Source organism: Macaca fascicularis, chromosome 10 (genome assembly GCF_037993035.2).
Source record: "Macaca fascicularis isolate 582-1 chromosome 10, T2T-MFA8v1.1".
In the NCBI taxonomy this organism is placed as follows: Eukaryota; Metazoa; Chordata; class Mammalia; order Primates; family Cercopithecidae; genus Macaca; species Macaca fascicularis.
This window is the reverse complement of record NC_088384.1, coordinates 60,897,892-60,919,837: the sequence shown is the minus strand read 5'-3', so window position 1 is coordinate 60,919,837 and position 21,946 is coordinate 60,897,892. Positions and strand designations below refer to the sequence as shown.

At 44.3% G+C, this 21,946-nt stretch overlaps 1 pseudogene; it reads left to right on the top strand.

Annotated features, from left to right (window-relative positions):
* The first annotated feature begins 14,314 nt into the window (after nucleotides 1-14,314).
* On the top strand, nucleotides 14,315-18,792 carry LOC141407775 (uncharacterized; annotated as a pseudogene).
* The last annotated feature ends 3,154 nt before the right edge of the window (nucleotides 18,793-21,946 follow it).

Sequence of the window (21,946 nt, the reverse complement as noted above, 5' to 3'; positions counted from 1 at the left end):
AAGCCCAAACACAAGTCCTAGGCAGAGCCCAGAGACCTGGACTGTGGCCGCCAGTAGGCATCCAGCTGAGGGAGAAGCAGGTGGGCCTCAGTGGTGGCTGCCAGGTCCCTTGATGCCGATGGCCACCGGCCTTGCCTCTCCTCTGCCTCAGAAGCACTGGGGGCTTTGGGGATCTGGTGGTCCTCTGGCCCTAAAAGTGGACCTGGTGTGACAAAGTGAAGTTTGCCATCTCCATCCTCCTCAAGCTGCCTGTGCACCCCAGTAGCAGCCACCCTCTCTGTGCTCCTGTCTGCACCCCATGTCCTGGGGTCCTTCTTTGTGCTGCACCTTATGACAGTAACCAGTGTCTCGACTGTGACTTGCTCCTCCCCTCAGGGACACACAAGCACTTTCACATCGAGGCTGCTTGATTTTTATGAATGTTTTATAGTTTTCATTTTAGACATCTTTCTTTGCTTAGTTTATTCCCAGCCATTTTTTTATAGCTGTTTTAAATGCGATTGTTTTCTTGATTCCTTTTTCAGATAGTTTGCTGTTGGGTGTAGAAATGCGACTGATTTTTCTATGCTGATTTTGTTTTCTAAAACTACTGTATTCATTTACTGTTTCTGTTTTAGGGTTTTTTTTATACATAAGATCATGTCATCTGCAGACAGGGACAATTTGGCTTTCGTTTTGTTTTTCAATTTGGATGTCTTTTCTTTCTCTTGCCTAATTGTTCTGGCTAGGACTTCCAGTACTGTGTTGAAGAGAAGTTAGTAAAGTGAACATCCGTGTCTCCTTCCAGATCTTAGAGACACGGTTTTCAACTTTTCCTTATTCAGTATCATGTTGGCTGTGGGTTATCATATATGGCCTTCATTTTATTGAGTTATGTTCTTTTTATAACTAATTTGTTAAGAGATCTTATGTTTACAAAAAGCATTGAATATTGTCAAAGGCTTCTTCTGTATCTATTTAAATGATTATATTATTTTTATCTTCCCTTATCAAATGTGGTGTATCACATTTATTGACTGACATATCATAAGGCCTCCTTGCCTCCCTGGAACAAATACAACCTGATTATGGTGAATGATCTTTTTAATGTGCTTTCAAATTACGATTGCTAGCATTGCTGGTTTTGAATTTTTGCATTCACGTTCATCAGTGACATTGGCCTGTGGTTTAGTTTTTCACTGTTCATGTCTCATTTTGGAATAAGGTAATTGTGTCTCCATAGAATGAGTTTGGAAGAGTTTCCTCCTTTTCACTTTTTTTGGAAGAGTTTGTAAATAATTAGTATAAGTTCCTCTTTAAATGTGTTGAAGAATTCAGCAGTATAAGCTTCAGGTCCTGAACTGTTATTCTTTCTTTCTTTCTTTCTTTCTTTCTTTCTTTCTTTCTTTCTTTCTTTCTTTCTTTCTTTCTTTCTTTCTTTCTTTTTTTCTTTCTCTCTTTCTTTCTTTCTTTCCTTCCTTCCTTCCTTCCTTCCTTCCTTCCTTCCTTCCTTCCTTCCTTCCTTCCTTCCTTCTTTGTTCTTCTTATTATTAAATATTTTTGTTTAGAGACAGGGTCTTTCTCTGTCACTCAGGCTGGAGTACAATGGTGCAGTCATACCTCACTGCAGCCTCAAATTCCTGGTCTTAAGTGATCCTCCTGCCCCAACCTCCCAAGTTGTTAGGACTACAAGTGCACAGCACTACACCTGGCTAATTTTTATTTTTACTTTTGTAAAGACTGGGTCTCACTATGTTCCCCAGGCTAATCTGGAACTTCTGGCTTCAAGTAATCCTCCTGCCTTGGCCTCCCAAAGTGTGATTTTACATGTGTCAGATACTGTGCCAAGCCCTCCTGATTTTCTTGTATTGACAAACAATGCTTCAATCTCATCGTTTGTTACTGGTCTGTTCGCATTTCTTCATTCTTCAATTTTGATACGTTACATGTGTTCAGGAAATTGTTTATTTCTTCTAGGTTTTCTAATTTATTGGCATATAATTGTAGTACTTTCTCATGATTCTTTGTATTTCTGTAGTAACTACTTTAGTGTCTTTTTTCATCTCTGATTTTATTTATGTGACTCTTCTCTCTTTTTTTCTTAATCTGACTAAAGATACATCGATTGTGTTTATCTTTTCAAAAAATAACGTTTTATTTCATTGATCTTTCATATTTTTGTCTCCATTTTGTTTATTTGTGCTCTGGTCTTCATTATTTATATTCTTTCACCAATTTGGGGCTTAGTTTGTTCACATTTCTATAATTCCTTGAAATACATTCTTAAATTGTTAATGAGAGTGTTCTGTTTTTCATGTAGAAATTTATTTCTACAAACTTCCCTCTGAGGACTTTTTTTGCTGTATTTCATACATTTTTATATGTTCTGATTTCATTTTCATTTGTCTTAAGAATTTTTAAAATGAAACAATTTATTTTTTAACCCATTGGTTGTTTAGGGACATGTTTAATTTGTATTTATTTGCACAATATCTGAAGTTCTTGTTGTTTCTTTCTGGTTTTATTCTATATTGTCAGAATAGACATGTGATATAATTTTGATTTTTTTAAATTTGCTCATTTTGTGGCCTAATATATGACCCATCATGGAAAACGTTCCATGCACAGTTGGGAAGACTGTGAGTTATGCAATTGTTGGATAATATGTTCCGTAAATGACTGCTAAGTTATTCTGGTCCAGAGTTCAGTTTCAATATGCCGTTTCTTTGTTGATTTTCTGGCTTGATAATCTGTTTATTGCTGAAAGTGGAATGTTAAGGTTTCTTACTATTATTTTCTTGCTTGCTATTTCTCCTGTTAGATCTATTAACATTTGCTTTATGTATTTAGGTGCTTCAATATAGAGTGCATATACAATTACAATTATCATATTATCTTGTGATATTGACCCCTTTATAGTTATATAATGGCCGTATTTGTCTGTTTTTATAGATTTTTGCTTGAAGTATATGTTATCTGATATAAATATATCTATACCCAGCTGTCTTTCAGTTTCCATACTTATAAAATATATTTTTCCATCAGATCACTTTCAATTTATGTATATATTTACAGATGAACTGAATTTCCTGTAGAAAGTTTATAGCTAGGTCTTGTTTTTAATCAGTGTAGCCATTATATGTCTTAAATGGGATAATCTATTTACATACAAGGTAATTATTGATAGACAAGGACTTGGTACTGCCACATTATTACTTGTTTTCATGTTTTTCTTAAAATTTATACTTTCATTGATTGATTGGTTGATTGATTTCACTATCTTCCTTTGTGGTTAAGTTTTCTCTATCAGTGTGTTTTGGTTTCTTGTTTTATTTTTTTAATTTTTAGAGTATCTACTACAAGTTTTTGCTTTGTGGTTACCGCAAGGCATGCAAAGAACATCTTATGCTTACAATAAGTTATTTTAAAGAGATAGCAACTTAATTTTGATTCAAACAAGGGGAAAAGAAACCACTCTACTCTTCAACTCCATCAATCCCTCACATTTTGCATTTCTGATGTCTTAATTTACATCTTTGTATATTGCTTCTTCCTTAACAAATTATTGTAATTGTTATTATTTGTATTGTATTTTAACCTTCCTACTAAGGATATATAAGTGGTTTACATTCAATTATTACCATATTAGTGCATTCCAAATTTGTCTGAATCCTCACATCTACCTGTGGGTTTATACCTTCAGATATTTTATGTTACATATTGCTGCCGTTTTCTTTCAGTTTGAAGAACAATATTTAGCATTTCTTGTAAGGCTGGTTTGATTACAATGAATTCATTCACTTTTTGTTTGTCTGAGAATGTTTCAATCTCTCCTTTATTTCTAAATGATAGCTATGCTGGATACTGTATTCATGGTTGACAGTTTTTTTTATTCAGCACTTGAATCTATTATCCTACTCTCTCCTGGCCTGTAGTGTTTCTGCTGATAAATCTGCTGCCAGGCATATGGGAATTCTCTTATGTGTTATTTGTTTCCCTTTTCTTAGTCCTTTCAGGGTCTTCTCTTTGTCTTTTACCTTTGAGAGTTTAATTGTAATATGTCCTTGGTTGCCTTATTCAGATTAAATACGATTGGTGACTTTGACCATCCTAAACATTTTAATCTTTCACCAGGTTTAAAAAGTTTTCTGTTATCTATTTGAATAAACTATCACTTTTTCATTCTTAGTTCCCCTTTAATGTCAATGATATGTAGATTTGCTCTTTTGTTGTTGTCCCCCAAATCTCATAAACTTTCTTTGTTTCTTCTCATTCTCTTTTATTTTCATTCTACTCTGAATATGTATTTTCAAAGAGCTTGTCTTTGAGCTCACTGTTTCTTCTGCTTGATCAGTTCTACTATTAATGCCTTCCATTGGATTTTCAATGTGTTCAATGAACTTTCCAGCTCCATGATTTCCATTTGATTTTTTCCCATTATTTTGATTTATTTGTTGAATTTCTCTGGTAGATTTCTGAATTGTGTTTCTACTTTCTCAGTGTTCACAGGTTCTTCTTAAAACAGCCATTTTGAATTCTTTGCCTGCCAGATCATTCATCTGTATGTCTTTAAGGTCAGTTGCTGGCTCCTTGCTTTTTCCATTTGGTGAGGCAACTTTCCTAAGCTATTATTAATATTTTTAGATATACATCTCCGTCTACACATTGATGAATTAGATATTTGAGTCTTCTCAGTTTGGGTTTCTTTGTGACTACTTTTCAGTGGACTTATTAAGAAATTTTGAGTGGACTCGCAATTGTATTCCATTGCAGCATTAGAGATAGCCCAGATCCCGCATTAGACGTAAGTCTTGCTATGGCTGCACCACTGATGCACCATTTGCTGAATGGGCCCACGGGTGATCCATAGAGTCCCCTGGCTATGGGGTGAACATGTAAGGCCATCAAGCCTGTAGAGTCTGTGTGTTGTTTCACATGAGGCTGTTGCTAGCCTCACCTCCTCTTATGTCCTTAGCATCCTCACATGGTTCATCCCTTTTGGCACTCATGATGCCACTTGTGGGCTGATACAGGAGTGAGTCTACTGTGAAGGCACTCAGTGTAGTGAAAAAAACAAATATCAACCTCTTGTTGACTTTTTTCAATGTAAAACTATAAGCCCTGTGGGAGGTTCTGCAGATGGTACCATAATGGCCTGAGGGAGGAGTATCACAGTCACAGAGTTGGTTCACTCACTGTCTAAGCCATGGTTTTACTCATCTTCACAGTCCAAACGTGCTTCATAACCTTGTTCATGCATTGAGGTTCTGTTCTCATAATGGTAATTTCACATGTAGACAGTTGCTCATATTGATGTTTCTATAGGGGTGTGATAGCAGGAGAGGTCTGCACCACTGTCTTGCTCAGCCTCGATCATTTTTTTCTAACAAGAATTTGTCTCCTCCTCGTTTTTCTTTTTCTCTTAACCGACCAAGTTTAATCTTTTAATCCTTCTCCCTCCTCTGCTTCTAATGTCATTGTTTCTTTGTACACCTATCATATCCACTATGCTACATGACCTTCAGTTGATTAGATATGATATATAAGACTTAATGTCCTATAAAATAGAGGTAATAATAGTGTCTAGTTGATAGGAAGGTTAAGAATATTAAATGACACCATTGATGTTAAATGGAAGTAACTTTCTGAAATGTATTGATGAGATGTGATTCTTTGTTCTAGTCTCTTTATAGACTAGACTGCTTTGTTCGAGTTTTCTCTTTTCAGTCACAGAAAGCAAAACCATTGTAATAGTAAAAATTAAATAAAATTTAATTTAAAATTGTGTTCTACTCTTCTCCTTGTTCAGCCATGGAAAGCAATAAAATTGTGATAGCAGAAATTAAAAGTGAGCAGAGACTTATTTAAAAATTGGCATTCTCCTTTTCAATGCCAAAATAAGACCTAGACAGTTTGAATAAGGCAATAGTCTCCAGAAACAATTTATTGAAGAGAATGTGGGCTTCTAAATCCTAAAGAGATTTTTTACGTATGTGAGTCAAGTTTGGCTGCCTTGAATCCTACTATGACTTTAAGGGAAGTTCTAGGTAGGGTGGAAATTGTCAAAGAAAAAAATTGCACCAGACAAAGTTAACCACATAAAAAAGCTATTATTGAAGGTTATCGCAAAAGGGTAAAGAGGCCAGTACTTAGTCTGAACTCAGCTCCACTGAAACAAACAGCAGTAGAGATTTTGAGTTGGGATGAGGGGGAGATCATAGACCACCTTTCTTTGCTAGTTGTCTTTTTCCAAAGGAATGCTAAACTATCTTTTTATCTTTATGACAGAAGGTAATTTTACAAATTAGATCAATATGCCCACCAAAATTTTGCTCTTACTCTCTCATGGAGTCTGGGAGATAATGGTGTTATCTTTCTTGAGAAGTATATTTCAAAGGGATGGCACTGAGGTTCTTGAAATGGACATTTCTGAAGTGTAAAACTGGCAAGTGAGCTCTTACAAAGATGTCTATGTCAAAGAGGCAGAGAAAGAATTTACAATGATAACATTTCTAGAATATTAGAAAGAAAAGAAAAGGAGCCTAGAATAAGAAATAATCCTGTCTAAAATTTTATCAAGCTGAAGGGATTGTTTTAGTCAAAGGTTTAATGTAAGGGGAATTTCTATGAACAAGAGGAAGAGAAGAGCTTTGAACTACACAGGAAGGAGAAAGTTCCCAGGAGATGTGAACTTTCTCAGTGACTATGGCTCTGCCTGTGTCTCTGATCAGGTATTGAGCCCCAGCATCCTCCTGGGACTCGCTCAAAGAGATAGATAAGAAAAAATAGACCAAGAAAGATGAGAAAATATGGAGGCTGGTGTCTTCTCTAGTGCACATAGGGTGGCCCAGGAATGACAGAGTGGCAGGACAGCGGGAGGTGCCTTAGAGATCAATTCCCTTACTCTCAGCTTGTGAGTGCTGCCTGAAAATCCAGTCTCTCCAAGCTTAGTGGGAGGGGGACTCATAAATGGGTTGACTGGACCAGTGGAGGCCCCCGGTGGGACATGCTGGCCTCAGAATGTGAGGTCTAGGAGGCTAGAGGGAAATGGCATTGGGTGACCAGAAACTGCATCAGTGGGTGCCAATACATGCAAAATCAAAGAGAAGATGAGCCACATCAGCAGATATCAGTGAAGAATGTCCAGAGAAGACTCCACTGACCATACACAGCACAGACCAGCCTGTTCCGGAGGACAGTGCAAATGGCGCCCAGCAGCAAGGGAGGCTGCTTCGACCCTGCCCACGCCACCAGCAGCTTGGACCCTAGAGTCAGATGCCACCACAAGGCCTAATTCCAGTAGTCGGTTCACTTCTCAGGAAGACGGGAGCCTGCACTCAGCACCATCCCTGTGGCTGCACAGGGCCAAGTACCCGTGACCGGGCGCTCTGGGTGCAAGCCAAGAAACAGCAGAACCTAGGGTGGCCTGTCGGTGAACTCGGCGACACTCTGACCATCTAGGAACAGCCTCAACAGCCTCAGCTGTGGGGTCAGCTGCAACTGCCACCTGCTGACAGCGCATGGGAGCAGTAGTGGCAACCCTTGACCCTGTCCCCGCCACCAGCAGCGTGGACAGCAGGGCCAGAGTGTGCCTCCGCCCCTAAGACCTTAGGCCATGCAGCTGCAGGAGGACATGAAACTGCCGCTGACACAGCTCCCAAAGGCTATGCAATGCCCAGCGAGGCGACCCTGCACTCTGGGCGCGGGCCAAAGATCAGATACTACCATGAAAGGACGGTGAACTTGGTGACCCTAAGGCTCGCAATGGGTTTAGCAGCAGCTGCCACCTGGAACCAACCCTGACCGCATCACCAGCAGCAGGAACCCCAGGGCCAGATGCCGCCTCAGCGGCTAATTCAGGTGTTCCTCCTCCAGCTGCAGCAGGGTGGAAATCCGACGCTGAGCCCTATCTTGGCGGCTGCACAGAGCCCAGAGCCCACACAACGCGCTCTGGATAAGAGCAAAGGAAGAGCGGACTTAGGGTGGGAAGAGCCTGCACTCTCAGATCCTCAGGCCATCTGGGGTCAGCCCTGCCAGCCTCGGTCTAATGCTCCGCTGCAGCTGCTACCTGCTCGTGGCGCCCAGCAGTGGCAAACCCGGCCTCTGCCTGCCACACCAGCGGCCCCGAAACCTTAGAGCCAGATGCCACGTAGTGGCAAAGTCAGGCAGTGAGCCCACAGCTGCAGGAGAGCGGGAACCTGCCCTTCGGCGGATTCTTGGAGGCTGCACAGTGCCCAGCGCCCCCCACCCAGTGCTCTGGGTGCGGGCAAATGACCCTCAGGCCATCTGGGACCGGACCAGCCCTGCAGCCTCAGCGGTGGGGTCAGGGGCGGCTGCCAAGTGCACACTTGAACTATAGCAGCTGTGGCAGCCGCGGACCTTGTGCAAGCCACTGGCAGTGCAGACCCCATGACCAAAAGCCTCTGAGGCACCCGACTCAGGCGGTCGGCCCCCCAGCAGCGGAAACCTTCCCCCAGAGGGCAGAAACCTGCAGCTCAGCCCCATCCCATCGCCTGCACTGTGCTCAGCGCCTGCCAACAGCAGTGAGGATTCCATGGCTGGAGGCCTTTCCAGGGCAGGAACCTGCCGCTCTGCCTATTCTAGGCAGCCGCACAGGGCCCAGCGCCTGAAACCCCGAGCTCTGGGCGCGGGCCAAGGAAGAATGGACCCTAGGCTGGGACAGCGGTGCACTGGGCGATCCTCACGCTTTATGGGACCAACCCTGCCGGCCTCTCCTGAGAGCTCAGCTGCAGCTGCCACCTGTACAAGGGCACGGCAGCAGCAGAGCAACCGGGCACTTTGCCTGCACCACCAAGAGCCCAGACACCGGGGCCAACGCCATCTCAGCACCGAATTCAGGAAGTCAGCCCTGCAGCAGCCGCAGGGCAGAAACCTTTGCCCTCGGCCCAGTCCCCCTGGCTGCACAGTTCCCAGTGCCTGCGACCCGGAACTCTGGGCGCAGGCAAAAGAAACGCAGACCCTATGCTGGGATAGTGGTCCACTCCATGACCCTGAGGCTGTCTGGGAAACGCCTTGCCAGCCTCCATCATGGGCTCAGCTGCAGCAGCCACTGCACATGGGTGCAGCAGCCTTGGTGGCGACCCAAGACCGTGCTCTTACAGCAGCCAGGCGGACCCCAGGGCCAGAAGCCGCCCAGCGGCTAATTCGGGTGGTCAGGCCTAGCTGCAGGAGGATGGGAACCGGCTACTCAACCATTTCCTGGAGGCTGCCCTATGCCCAGCGCATGAGCACCCTGCTCTGGGTGCCTGCAAGAAAGAGCTGACTCTATGGTGAAAGGGCCGTGCCCTCAGCGATCCCCAGGCGGTCTGGGAACACCCTGCGTGCCTCTGCTGTAGGTTCAGCTGCAGTGGCAACCTGCAGCAGCTGTGGCAAACTCCGACCCTGCCAGCGCCACCAGCAGTGCGGTCCCTTGGGCCAGAAGCCTCCAGGGCACCGAAGTCAGGGTGTTGGTCCTCAGCTGCAGGAGGACGGGAACTGACGCTCAGCCCCACCTCAGAGGCTGCATGGTTCCCAGAGCCAGGGCCCAGCTCTTCTAGCGCAGGTTGTGGAGGGGCCAGGGGCAACCCAGGCTTTAGGGCAGTGTCATGATCACAGCTCACTGAAGCCTCAACCTCCTAGATTCAAGCTATGCTCTCACCTCAGCCTCCTGATTAGCTGGTAGCTGGACTACAGGCAGGTGCCATAAAGCCTGGCTATTATATTTTATACATATTTTGGAAAGACAGGGTCTCACCATGTTGCCCGGGCAGGTCTTGAACGCCTGCAGTTCAAGCGATCCTCCCAACTGGACCTTCCTCAGTGCTGGGATTGTATGTGTGAGCCACTGGGCCCTACCTGCCGCTTTTATTATAAGGATACTTGTCATTGGATTTCGGGCCCATCCTAATCCAAGATGAGATGCCCTTGTCTGAAGGTGCTGGACTTAATTACATCTGCAGAGTGTTTCCCAAATAAAGGCACATTCACAAGTTCCAGTTAGACATATCTTTTAATTGACCACCATGCAATCCACTCGAGGAGTATTAAAATGCCAGTGTGGACTGAGGCATCAAAGAATGACATTATTATATCAAATACATTGCCTTCTTTGTAGTGACCTGTGGGCTTGGAAACAGAACCATTTGCAGCTGTCAGGGAAGTGCACAGAGCCTGACCTTTCCCGCAGCCTCTTCCCCACTGGCCTTCCATGAGAGGATCACCCTTTGAGAGTGTGAGAGATTCCTCTTAAATGCTAAAGACCACAGGAGCATTTGGGAGGGGGAAGATGTTTAGGGAGCAACTTAGTTGCCCTGAGGTGCCCATCACCCTTCACTGTTTCAGCAAGGATCTGGGAATGGGAACCAGGCATAAGACAGATACATGTGGATGAGAAGAGGCCAGAGTCTTTCTCTGTGTAGGCACCACCCAGCCCAAGATGAACATTGCTCCAGAAACACACGCACTCATGATGTTAAACCCAATCTATTGAGTACTTAATGCGAACTGGGAATAATTTTAAGCACTTAAGCTGTCATTTATATCTCCCCTACCAGTGTTGCACATGGTATTAAGCATTTGACAAAGTGTATTGTATTAACTCCTGCAGAAAACCTAAAAAGGGGAAGGGCAGTATAATTAATAGAATTTTCCATATGAAAAGATGGGGACTTGAGTTGAGGTCACAATTTATATATGGTATTATATTGTACTTCACACACGTAACATAGTAAGTGTCCTGGAGAATCTTGGTCTCTTAGTCTATATAATAACATAAGCAACTTTTGTGAGATTAATTGTTTTTCCGAACCATGCCTGGAATATTTGCATAACATTCCAGTGTTTAAATATGTTGTTTATTGCCAGGTGTGGTGGCTCACGCCTGTAATCCCAGCATTTTGGGACTCCAAGGCAGGTGGATTGCCTGAGCTTAGGAGTTCAAGATCAGCCTTAGCAACACAGGGAAACCCCATCTCTACTAAAATACAAAAACATAGTCAGGCGTGCTGGGGTGTGCCTGTATTCCCAGCTACTTGGGAGACCGGACAGGAGAATTTCTTGCACATGGGAGATGGATGTTGCAGTGAGCTGTGATCGTGCCACTGCACCACAGCCTGGGCAACAGAACGAGACCTCGTCTCAAAAAAAAAAAAAAAAAAGTTGTTTCTCAAACCATTTTCATCTTCGAAACATTTCAGGCCTCCTCCAACTAACCAGCTTATGTTAAATTTTGTTTTATTTGAATTAAATTTAATTTCAATAGTCACCTGTGGTTATTGGCTACTGCAGTGGATAGCACAGAGATGAGAAATAATAGAAACCTTTTTTTTTGTTTGTTTCAATGGTGAACATTGTCAAAAGTTCAGTTCCTGTTTTATGTAAGATTTTGGTTTATATTTTCTCAAAGAAGTGAAGTACAAAAAAGAAAAAAAAGAAAACAAAATGATGATCCAGCAGAACTTTGGTAAGGAAGGGTGAAGAAGAGACACTTAACTCAGGGTGGAGACAACAGAAATGACCTTGTTTGAAATGCAGCTCCTGTCTGTGTGGCTCTCTGTGCTCTGTTGGGGCATCAGTTCCTTTACTTCTTAGTTAAATCAGTTATTTCGATGGTACAATGTTTTTTTGTTCAATAAGTGTGATATTTTGCACAGCTGGTTTATTTCCAGTATGGAAGCTCTCTGCTCAATCGTCTTGATTTCTCTGGGCTTTTTCCCACTCTGCAGATGTAAACATGGCACCTGTATATCTCTCTCCAGGTTCTGATGTAGTGTGACAGTGTCTATGACTTGCCCACCTAGAGAAATACACACATTGCAACTTGAGGAAGAGAAAAAGAGGGCCCTGCAAAAGGCATCTACAGGCCCCACGTGCTGTTTACCCTTCTTATTTATTGGTGAAGTGACTCCTCATCCATTTATTGGGCAGTTGTAAGCAAAGGAATTAACTGACTATGACAATTCATCTTGATGTACAAAACTTTAGTCTGTTTTGAGTTTCCACTGTTGGGAAATACCTAGTTATACTAATAGTTATACTAATTAAGAACAGTTACAGATAGTATAGTGACAGTCTTTTTTTTTTTTTTTTTTTTGAGACAAGCTCTTGCTCTGTTACCCAGATTAGAGTAGAGTGGCATGATCATGGCTCACTGCAGTCTCAACCTCCCCAGGCTCAGTGATTCTCCACCCTCAGTCTCCTGAGTAAGGGGGAATACAAGCACGTGCCACCGTGCCTACATATTTTTTGTATTTTGTTTTGTTTTGTTTTGTAGAGATGAGACTTGGCCATGTCACCTAGGCTGGTATTGAATTTCTGGTCTCAAGTGATCCTTTCTCCTCAGGCTCCCAAAGTACTGGGATTACAGGTGTGGACCAGCATGCCATGCCTATAGTGATATCTTTAAGTAAGCCTCTCCTTGCTTCTTTTGAGCAATTTTTCAAAGCAACAGACACCTTATTAAATGAGAAAGTTGATCGGTTTTCCTAATGGCTGCTAATAAAGTAAAGAACTAAGGAACCTCTTTGATTTCAATGAAGTCCCTACAGATGTTATGGGCTACTTGTTACTGACAAGTATGGTAGGAACTATAGGTCAAGCTGTGATCGGCAAATAGATCTTGCTGAAGAGGAAGAACGATTGGCTAAGATAATCCCCCGGGACAGCTGGCATACGTTTAGACAAAGCTGAATTGAATGCTTTCTGAGGAGGAGTGTGTTAGTCTGTTCTCACAGTGCTATAATGACATACCTGAGACCGGGTAATTCAAAAAGAAAAGAGATTGAATTGACTCACAGTTCTGTGGGCTGTACAGACTTATGTTTATAGGGAGGCCTCAGGAAACTTACAATCATGGCAGAAGGCGAAAAGGAAGCAAGCACATATTCACACGACTGAAACGAGTCAGGGGAGGTGCTACACACTTTTTAAACAAGCAGATCTCAGAGAACTTTGTCTTCAGACAGCACTAGGGGGATGAGGCTAAACCACTAGAAATCACATCCATGATCCAATCACTTTACACCAAGCCCTTCCTGCAACACTGGTCATTACAATTCCACATGAGATTGGGAGTGGAGGGTGCAGAAATCCAAACCATATCAAGAAGCATTTTAAAAGTTGAGGGAAGTTCTAATAGATGGCAAGTCAGGACAGGGAATTCCATCAGCATAATACTCCTCTCAATCCACGCCAAAGTGGGAGAAAGGGAAAAGTGCAAGGATGAAGACGGGACACAGCAAAATGACAGGATGACTCACAAGATGGCCCCTGTGGAAAGCATTTACTGACTCAAAATCCAAACCATGAAGACAATAAGAGCAAATCTGCTGAGTTTCTATGCTCTTTATGTTTATTAGGGAAGGGCAAAAGCCAGCCCCTTGATATTGTTATTGTTAATTAACATCATCACTGCCTGCTCTTAAGTGTCTAGATACTTTCTAGAATCTAGTATTATTTTCACTCAAATGATTTTTGGATATGCCCTGTCATGCATGTGATATTGCAGAAACATCCTACATTAACCACAGCAAGATAGCTATGTAATATGTGGGATCACTTTAGGGGAGTGTATTTCTACCCTATTTTGAGATGGAAAATGAAGTAGAGATGTCCATTTGTCAATTTCTTCTACATTATGTCAAATATTCAAAGAGATTATTTTATTTATTTCAAAGATGCATTCATGTTGAAATTAAAATTTAAATTAAGAAAATTTATAAACTGAGTCAAAAGAAAAGTAAGCAAGGCAATTGGTTAAGGTGTCGGTTAATGCCACCATACTTCTGTATGCCCTGGAAGCGTCAGGCATAAATGACTTTAAAGTATTCGGCATGTGGCCAGGTGTGGTAGCTCATGCTGTCATTCCAGGATGTGGAGAGGTTGAGGCAGGTGGATTGCTTGAGACCAAGCAAGGCAACATGGTGAAACCCCATCTCTATGAAAAATACAAAAATTAGCCAAGCAGGGGGGTGCCTGCCTTTTAGTACTAGCTACTGGAAAGGCTAAGGTGAGAGGATCATTTGAGCCCAGGAGGTTGAGGCTGCAGTAAGCTCTGGTTGCACCACTGCACTCCAGCCTGGGTGAAAGAGGGAGACCCTCTGCCCAGGACTCTTGGGATAGGACTATACCCATAGGGATTGTCCGCAATAACTTCACATTTGAGTGGAAGTGGAGATTATATGTACCAATGCCAATATGTAGCAAAAAAGAAAAACATAAGAAATCATGGCAGAAATGGCCCAAAGAATGAAAAAGGGTGGAGGTAATTGAGAGAGGCTTTCTGGTGATACAATTTGAACTGATTTCTGGAGAATGGGTTGAATTCCAATAGGGGGAGATGGACCAAGTTAATTTTGACGAGGGAAATGTCTTGAGCGAAATCTCAAAAAGGAAAACAGGCCAATGTAAAGTATTAATGAGCGGTCCGGTTGGTGTGCGGTGTAGGAGGAGAGTTCCAAGTGAAAAGGTAGTTGGTCTGATAGGTCAGGGTCTTGCAGGCAGAGGCAGATACTATCATTATTCCATTTTTCAGATTGGAAAACAGACACAGAGAGTCCAAGGTCACAAAGCTGGGAAGTGAATCTGGGCAGTCTAGGGGTAGCACCCTCTTCTTAAATGATCCATTAAAGGTTCTCTTCTGCAGGCATTCCAAAACTCTTCTCCATCTTTAGCTTCCGCAGAGTACCATGAGGCCCCCTGTCTACCTCACAGGACAGGGCCTCAGAAAAGCAACAGATCCCAACTCATACTAGCTTTTAAATAAAAAAATGTATAATCTTGCAAAACAAGAAGTGCAGAGGTTGGGCAAGAGCCAACATTGGTTAGTTCAGCAGCTCAACAATAAATCCAAGGACCTGGGTATTGGTGCACCTCTCCACACCACCATCCTCATGGGCCAGCTTCTACTTCCTCCTGAATGCTGTGTCTTTCCCTAGTTTTCTCCCTGATTTTAGCTCAAGTGCTGCTTCCTTCCTGGGGCCAGCCTTTCCTGCCTCCCTCGTGGGGCCAGTCCATCTTCCCAGGCTCTTGCAGCACACCTGGGTCTGCTGCACTTCCCCTTATTACATAATTCCGTGAATAACGTCACCTCTTTCTGTTAGACTCAAAGCTCCACTAGGGAAGAAATTCTGTGCATATTGCTCACTATTGAACCCTGGAGTCGACCACCCAAATATTTGTCAAATGAATAAATGGTAGCTCTACAGGCCAAAGGAACCCAAGAAACATGCAAACTACCAAAATACTCTTTACAACTCACTCCCCTCTGGAGAGTTTTCCCTGAGGCACATTCCTGTTGGTTTCTTCCCCTCAAGAAGCATTCTCCTTTCTCCTTCCTATAAAAGCCAGGTTTTTCTCAGATAGCCACACCATGCCCCATGCAAACAGATTTGGATTATTCTATCATTTGGACATAATCTATGCACCCTATGCAGGTCCACAGGGTGCTGGTTGCCCCAGCTGCTGCTGGTGGTCTTCATGTAGCCAAGGTATCGCTAGTGCATGTGGAGAAAACAGAGCAACTGGAGAGAAACCGAGGAGGTAAAAGTGGGCAGGGCTTGGTGATGTTTGGGGATATGAGGGATAAGACAGAGAATGGTCTTAGGAAAATCTCCTGTTTTTTCCTTTTGGATAATGATATAGATGAATAAAAGTTCCAATCACGGGGATAGAAAACACTGGAAAATATGAGATTCATTCAGGCAAGTCTTTCATACACTATTCCATCATCAGTTTCATAAGGGAAAGGGAGTCAGATCTCATCTCCACCTTGTTTGCTTCTATCATACTGTGTTCTACCTTGTTGGATCTAGTTGATAACTAGATGATAGCTTCATACTGGTGGTGGACTTACCTACTAGTGTTTGCACCTCCTCCTTGCCAGCCTAGAAGCTCTGAGACAGCAGGAGCAGTGTGTGTGCACGCATGTGTGTGTGTAACTGGATTCCCCACAGCACATTATTGTTTCATCCATAGTAAATGGTGGAGGAAAATTTGCAGGCCTTAGCTGGACTACAGCATTGTGAAGGTCAGATAACCACATTTGATAGACAGGTTGGATTCTAACCTTGAAGCAGACAAAATGCCCATCTTATCAGCCTCACTTACACCGGCTGTGCCTTTCCTTTGTGGTTGTACATTTGAAGAGCTCATGCCAAAAGCTTCTTAAAAAGGGGATTGGACGTTCACCAGCCTCAGGCTGCATGGCAGGGTGACTGTGTCTTTGAATATCCCAGCTGGAGGCTGGTCATCCTTTAGTCTTTGAGTGAATAGACTACTCAGGAAGGCAGGGATGCGTGCAACCTCCTTTCTTGTTAATGAGTTTGCATTTTATTTTGGCAGATCTAAAATAATATTTCAAAGGCAGTGTAGAAGCAGATAGGGACATTACTTGTAATCGTTTAATATTGCTTGACATGACATTTGCCTACAGAAAGAGAGACAAGCCACCATCTTCAAGGGAGGGCCAGAAGTGTTAAGTGCATCATGTTGAATACAATTTTGTTTGGTGATCAGGCAGCCCTGGGGTCAAATCCTGTCTCTATTGCTACCAATTAAGCCACTTAACTCCATCTGAGCCTCAGGCTGCCCATCTGTGTAATAAGCAGTAATAGCAGCTCTCCTGCAGGACTATGGTGAGAATTACAGCTCAGGCAACGATCATCATACTTTTTGGCACAGAGGTGTTCACTACCCAGGCAGTGTTATTATTATGTCTAAAGTCACAAAGGCAGTTTTTAAGAAAGATAGAAAGAAAACTTGTTTCTCTCAGTTCTGAGCTTATTAGAGCACACTGTTTTGCTTGAATAAAGCAGCCCTGGAGTCTCTCAGGGGAGGGTGTTTGTAACATCTGCTCAGGCACGGTTTCATTTACCATGAAATTCATTACCCAGAGACTAGCCCAGTACAAGTTGTGGGGAGATACTCATGTGAGTTGGCGAACTTTTGGTCAAATATTTTCCCTAAGCGCAGGTCTCTATGGCATTCTACAGAACACTCTGCATCCTTCTAAGGGACACTGGAAGAGCAAATGGATTGTACAGTGAGTTACAAATAAAATGGCCAATCTCAGCATGAAAGACTGAGGGTGTTACCTAGTGAGGACGCAGACCACTCCATCTACATACAAGCCCATCTACATACAAGCAAACCACGAGCCTGCCAGAAAGAAAGAACATGCTATATAAAGGTTTAATAACAGTGATGAATATTTGAACTTCAGCTGCTGAGCAGTTCATTGGCCTCCCTTCCAGGAACAGAAGCCAAAACACATCAGGATTCTTGAAGGCCCTGAAAGGTAAATGAGAATCCTAGTGTATGGCAAAACATTCCCACAAAAGAAGGGCTCCGTGTGTAGAGACTTGGAAAGGATTCCCAACTTCAGTCCCTTCAGAACCAGAAGCAAAGGTGGGGGACAGCGCAATTAAGTGGCCCTAGAGATTTGCAAGGAACTAGAGCCTTCCAGAGAAGTCCAGTTTTCCTATGCAGGGAGAGGACTGGGAGTTCTCTGGTCACAAGCATTGTGCCTTTGTTTTCAGGAAGACTTCTGGAGTCCCCCAGCATTGGAGGAACATTGCCTTACTGCGGACTCAAGCACAGTCTCTTACCTGGTAAGAAAAATGGAGCTGCAAGCAGCTGCTGAAAACTTTATCCAGAAACCCAACGATGTTGGCACAAAGAAAGGAGGGCTGTAGAAAAGTGACCATGGAAACACATTGAGCTCTTAATCTGACCCATTTCTTCTGGGCCAGGCCTGGAGCCAGGAATGGGGTGATGAATGAGGCCTGAGCTGAGATCGTGAGGATGAGAGGGAGTCCACCCTGTGGGGATCTGGGATGATGAAAGGGCTCCGCAGATGGGGGACGCCCTGGCGAGTTCTGCTGAGTGGAAAAGGGCTTGGAGTAACTGAGGTCAGCTGGATTCCTTAAACACTGCTCAGAGCCCTTGAAGCCATCTAAGGGCACACTTCTCAGGCCTGCTCCACCACGCTCAACTGGGAATCTTTTAAGGACAGCTGCTCTGTTAGGCTTGCCTGAGATGGTGTAGTTTTTCCCCGCCGCGGTAGTGGCACAGACAGTAAGTGTTCAGGAGCCGGGCCTCACAATGCCGTGGACTAGGGCAAAGGAGGACCCCGTCCTCTCCCAGCCCTAGGCTAAAACACGGGAGGAACCCGACCGGTGGCTCCATGGACCCCTGCAATGCCAAGAGCTAGGTTATGCTGCTGAAGGACCTCTCCGCCCTGGACTAAGGCACCGGAGGATCCCGGCCCTGCTGCGCCCGGCGGTGTCCTGGACTGTGCCACTGCAGAACCCCCGCCACTCCACACCCTGGACTCTGGCTCTGGAGGACTCCGGCCCTGGCTCGTCCTGAACTACTCCTGCCCCTCAGCGCGCTGGACTGTGTTTCCAGAGGACCTGGTCCTGTGGCAACTTGGGCTACCTCGTGGACTCCAGGACCCCAGTCCTGCCGGGCCCTAGACCAAGACCCAGGAGGACCCGACACCCCCTGTACTAGGGCACCAGAGGACCCATACCTTGCAGTGCCCTGGATTACAGCTGGGAAGGACCCCCAATTCGCTGAGCACTGGACTCCAGCACAGAGGGATCCCCGCCACGGAGATACGGACCACTCCTGCCCCACCGCACCCTGGACTACCGCACGCCAAGACCCTCGCCTGAACGCCTCCTACACTCTGGCATGGGAAATCCGGCCTCGCAGAGCCCTGGACTCTGGCATTGGTGGACTCCCACTCGGCTACGTCCTGGACTCCTGCACCAGAGGACTCCTGTCCCCCCGCACCCTGGACACCTACACTAGAAAACCCTGTCCCGTCTCCCCCTAGACTATGGCAGGGGAGGACCCTGCAAACCGACTCCGGCACAGTAACATCCCTGACCCGTCATGGGCTGTATTCCAGCACTGGAGGACCCCCTGCCAGGGCGCTCTCTGGACTACCCCTGCTCCACTGCGTCCTGCCCTACAGCACAGCAGGACAGCCGTCCCCCGGCGCACTGGACTGAGGCACAGCAGGACTGGGGCCTCGTGTGTGGCGAACTATAGGACGAGGTGACCCCCGCCCCTCCGCACCTCGGACTATGGCACAGGAGGACCGCCACTCGCGCATGCCCTGCACCACCTCAGGACAGGTCCCCCACTCTGCCACGCCCGGAATACAGCACTGGACGACCCCAATCCCGTCGCTCCACGGACTCCACCACCGAAGACCGTCGCCCCCCTGCGCCCTGGACAAAGGCACGGGAGGACCCAGCCTCACCGCCCCGAGGGCTATCGCATAGGAAAACCCCCAGCCCCACCGTGACAGAGACTCTGACAAGAGAGGACTCCTGCCCCCTGCTCCCCCGACTACAGCAAGGCAGGAACCACACTCCTCGGAGGTCCTCACTGTGGCAACTGTGGACCCCCGCCCTGGTATGCCCTGAACTAAGTCAGGCAATGACCCCGACCCCACCAGGCCGTAAACTCCAGTATTGGAAGACCATTGCATTACTGTGGACTCAAGCACTGGACTATCTCAGGGCAGGATCCCCGTCCCACCAAGCCCTACTCTATGGCACGAGAGTACCCAGCCTCACTGCGCTCTGGACTCCAGCACCCCAGGACTCCTACACGGAGGACTCCCGCTCCTTCACAGTCCCGTCCTGGACTCCTGTACAAGAGAACCCCCGCCCGACTGCACCCTGGACATAGCAAGGCAGGAATTCCGCCCTGTGGCGCTCTGCACTGTGGCACCTGAGGATCCACAGTCCAGTGCGCCCTGGACTACTGCGCCACAGGACTCCTGTTCCGCCGCACCCTGGACTATGGCATCAGAGAACCCAGCTCCCCGCGCCCGGGACAAGGGCACCGGAGGACCCAGCACCCGGCGTCCTGGACTAAGGCACAGTAGGACTACGGCCACATTGTGTACTCCTGCACAGGAAGACCCTTGCAGGGCAGCGCACTGGACTGAGCTACTGAAGGAGCCCCACCCCTGCCTCACCCTGGACTAAGGCACTGGAGAACTCTTCCTCCACAGAGCCGCGGACTCTTGCAGGAGAGAACTTCCACCCAGCCTGCCCTGGACTGTGGCCCAGTAGGGCTCACACCACGTCATGGACTCCTGTACTGGGGGAAGAGTAGTGATAAATGTCCAGGTTTACAAGTTGAAAAGTAGCAATCAATGTGTTACAATGAATGGATTTGATGTAAAATTACAAATGCTGAAAACATTATGTGTAATTGCCTAGCCAGAACAATTACACAAGACAAAGAAATAAAATAAATCCATATAGGGAAGGAAGAGGTAAGATTGTTTCTGTTTTCTGAAAATATAATCTTAAGATAGAGAACATCTTAAAGACTCCACCAAAATAAATGGTTAAAGCCGATAAAGAAATTCAATGAAGTTAATAGTTACAAAATCAATATACAAATACCATTATTGTTTCTATACAATAATGACAAACTATTACCTGAAAAATAAATTGATAAGGCAATTTCATTTATAATAGAATCAAAACAGATATATAAATATATAAAAGACAGGAGTTAATTTAATCAAGAACGTGAAAGGTTTGCACACTGAAAACTATAGCACATTGATGACAAAATTAAAATAGCATAAATAAATGGAGAGACATCCTTTATTGATGAATTCAAAAATTAGTATTTTAAAAGTGTCAATGCTACCCAAAGCAATCTACAGATTAAATGTAAGCACTATGAAATTCCAATGTCATTCTTCACAGAAATAGAAAAATTACTCCTGAAATTTGTATGGAACCACAAAAGACCCCAACTAACCAAAGCAATCTTGAACAAAAAGAATAAAGCTGGAGGCATCAGACGACCCAATTACAAACTATATGACCAAGCTGTAGTAATTGAAACAGCATAGCAGTGGCATAAAAAGAGACACGTAGAACAGTGAAAAGGGATATAGAACCCATAAATAAATCCATATGTCTGTGGTCAATCGGTTTTTTGATAAAATAACTAAAAAATACACAAAGAAGAAAGAAAATTATTTTCAATAAATGGTATAGAAAAAACTGACTATCCACATACAGAAGAATAAAATTTGACTTTTATTTTTCTCTTTATACAAGCATCAAATCAAAATTAAAAACTGAAATGTAAAACTACCACAAGGAGATAGAAAAGAAGACTGTCTGACATTGGCCTGAGCTATGATTTTCTGTAGATTATTCCGAAAGTACAGGCAACAAAAGCAAAAACACACAAATGAGATTGCATAAAACTAAAAAGCTTTTCCACAGGAAAAAAGCAATAATGAGTGAAGAGAACCCACAAATGGGATGACATTTTTAAACCATACATCAGATAAGGGGGCTCATATAATAATATATAAGTAACTCAACCTACTCAAAAATAAGAAAAAAATTATGCTTATTAAAAAAATAAGCAAAGAACCTGAATAGACATTTCCTAAGGCATACAAAAAAGCTAACAGGTACATGAAAAAATCACAAACATTCCTAATTATCAGAGAAATGCAAATCAAAGCCACACTGAGATATCACCTCACACATTTTACTAGGGCTATCATAAAAAGAGATGGAAGATAAGTGTTGATGAGGATGTAGAGAAAAAGAAACCCTGTACACTGCTGGTCGGAATGGAAATTAGTACAACCATCTTGGAAAACAGTATGAAGCTTCCTCAAGAAATTATAAACATATTTACCCTATGATCCATCAATCCCACTTCTGGATATATGTCCAAAGGAATTTCAATCAGGATGTCAAAAAGAGACATCTGCAATTTCATGTTCATTGCAGCATTACTCCTAATAGCCATGAATTAGAAACAACCTAAGTGCTTATCAACTGAAGAATGGATAAAAACAGGTGGAAAAATTGGAACCCTTCTACACCACTGGTGAGATTTCAAAATGTAAAACAGTCTGGCAGTTCTTCAAAATGTTACACATAGACTTAGCACATGAGGC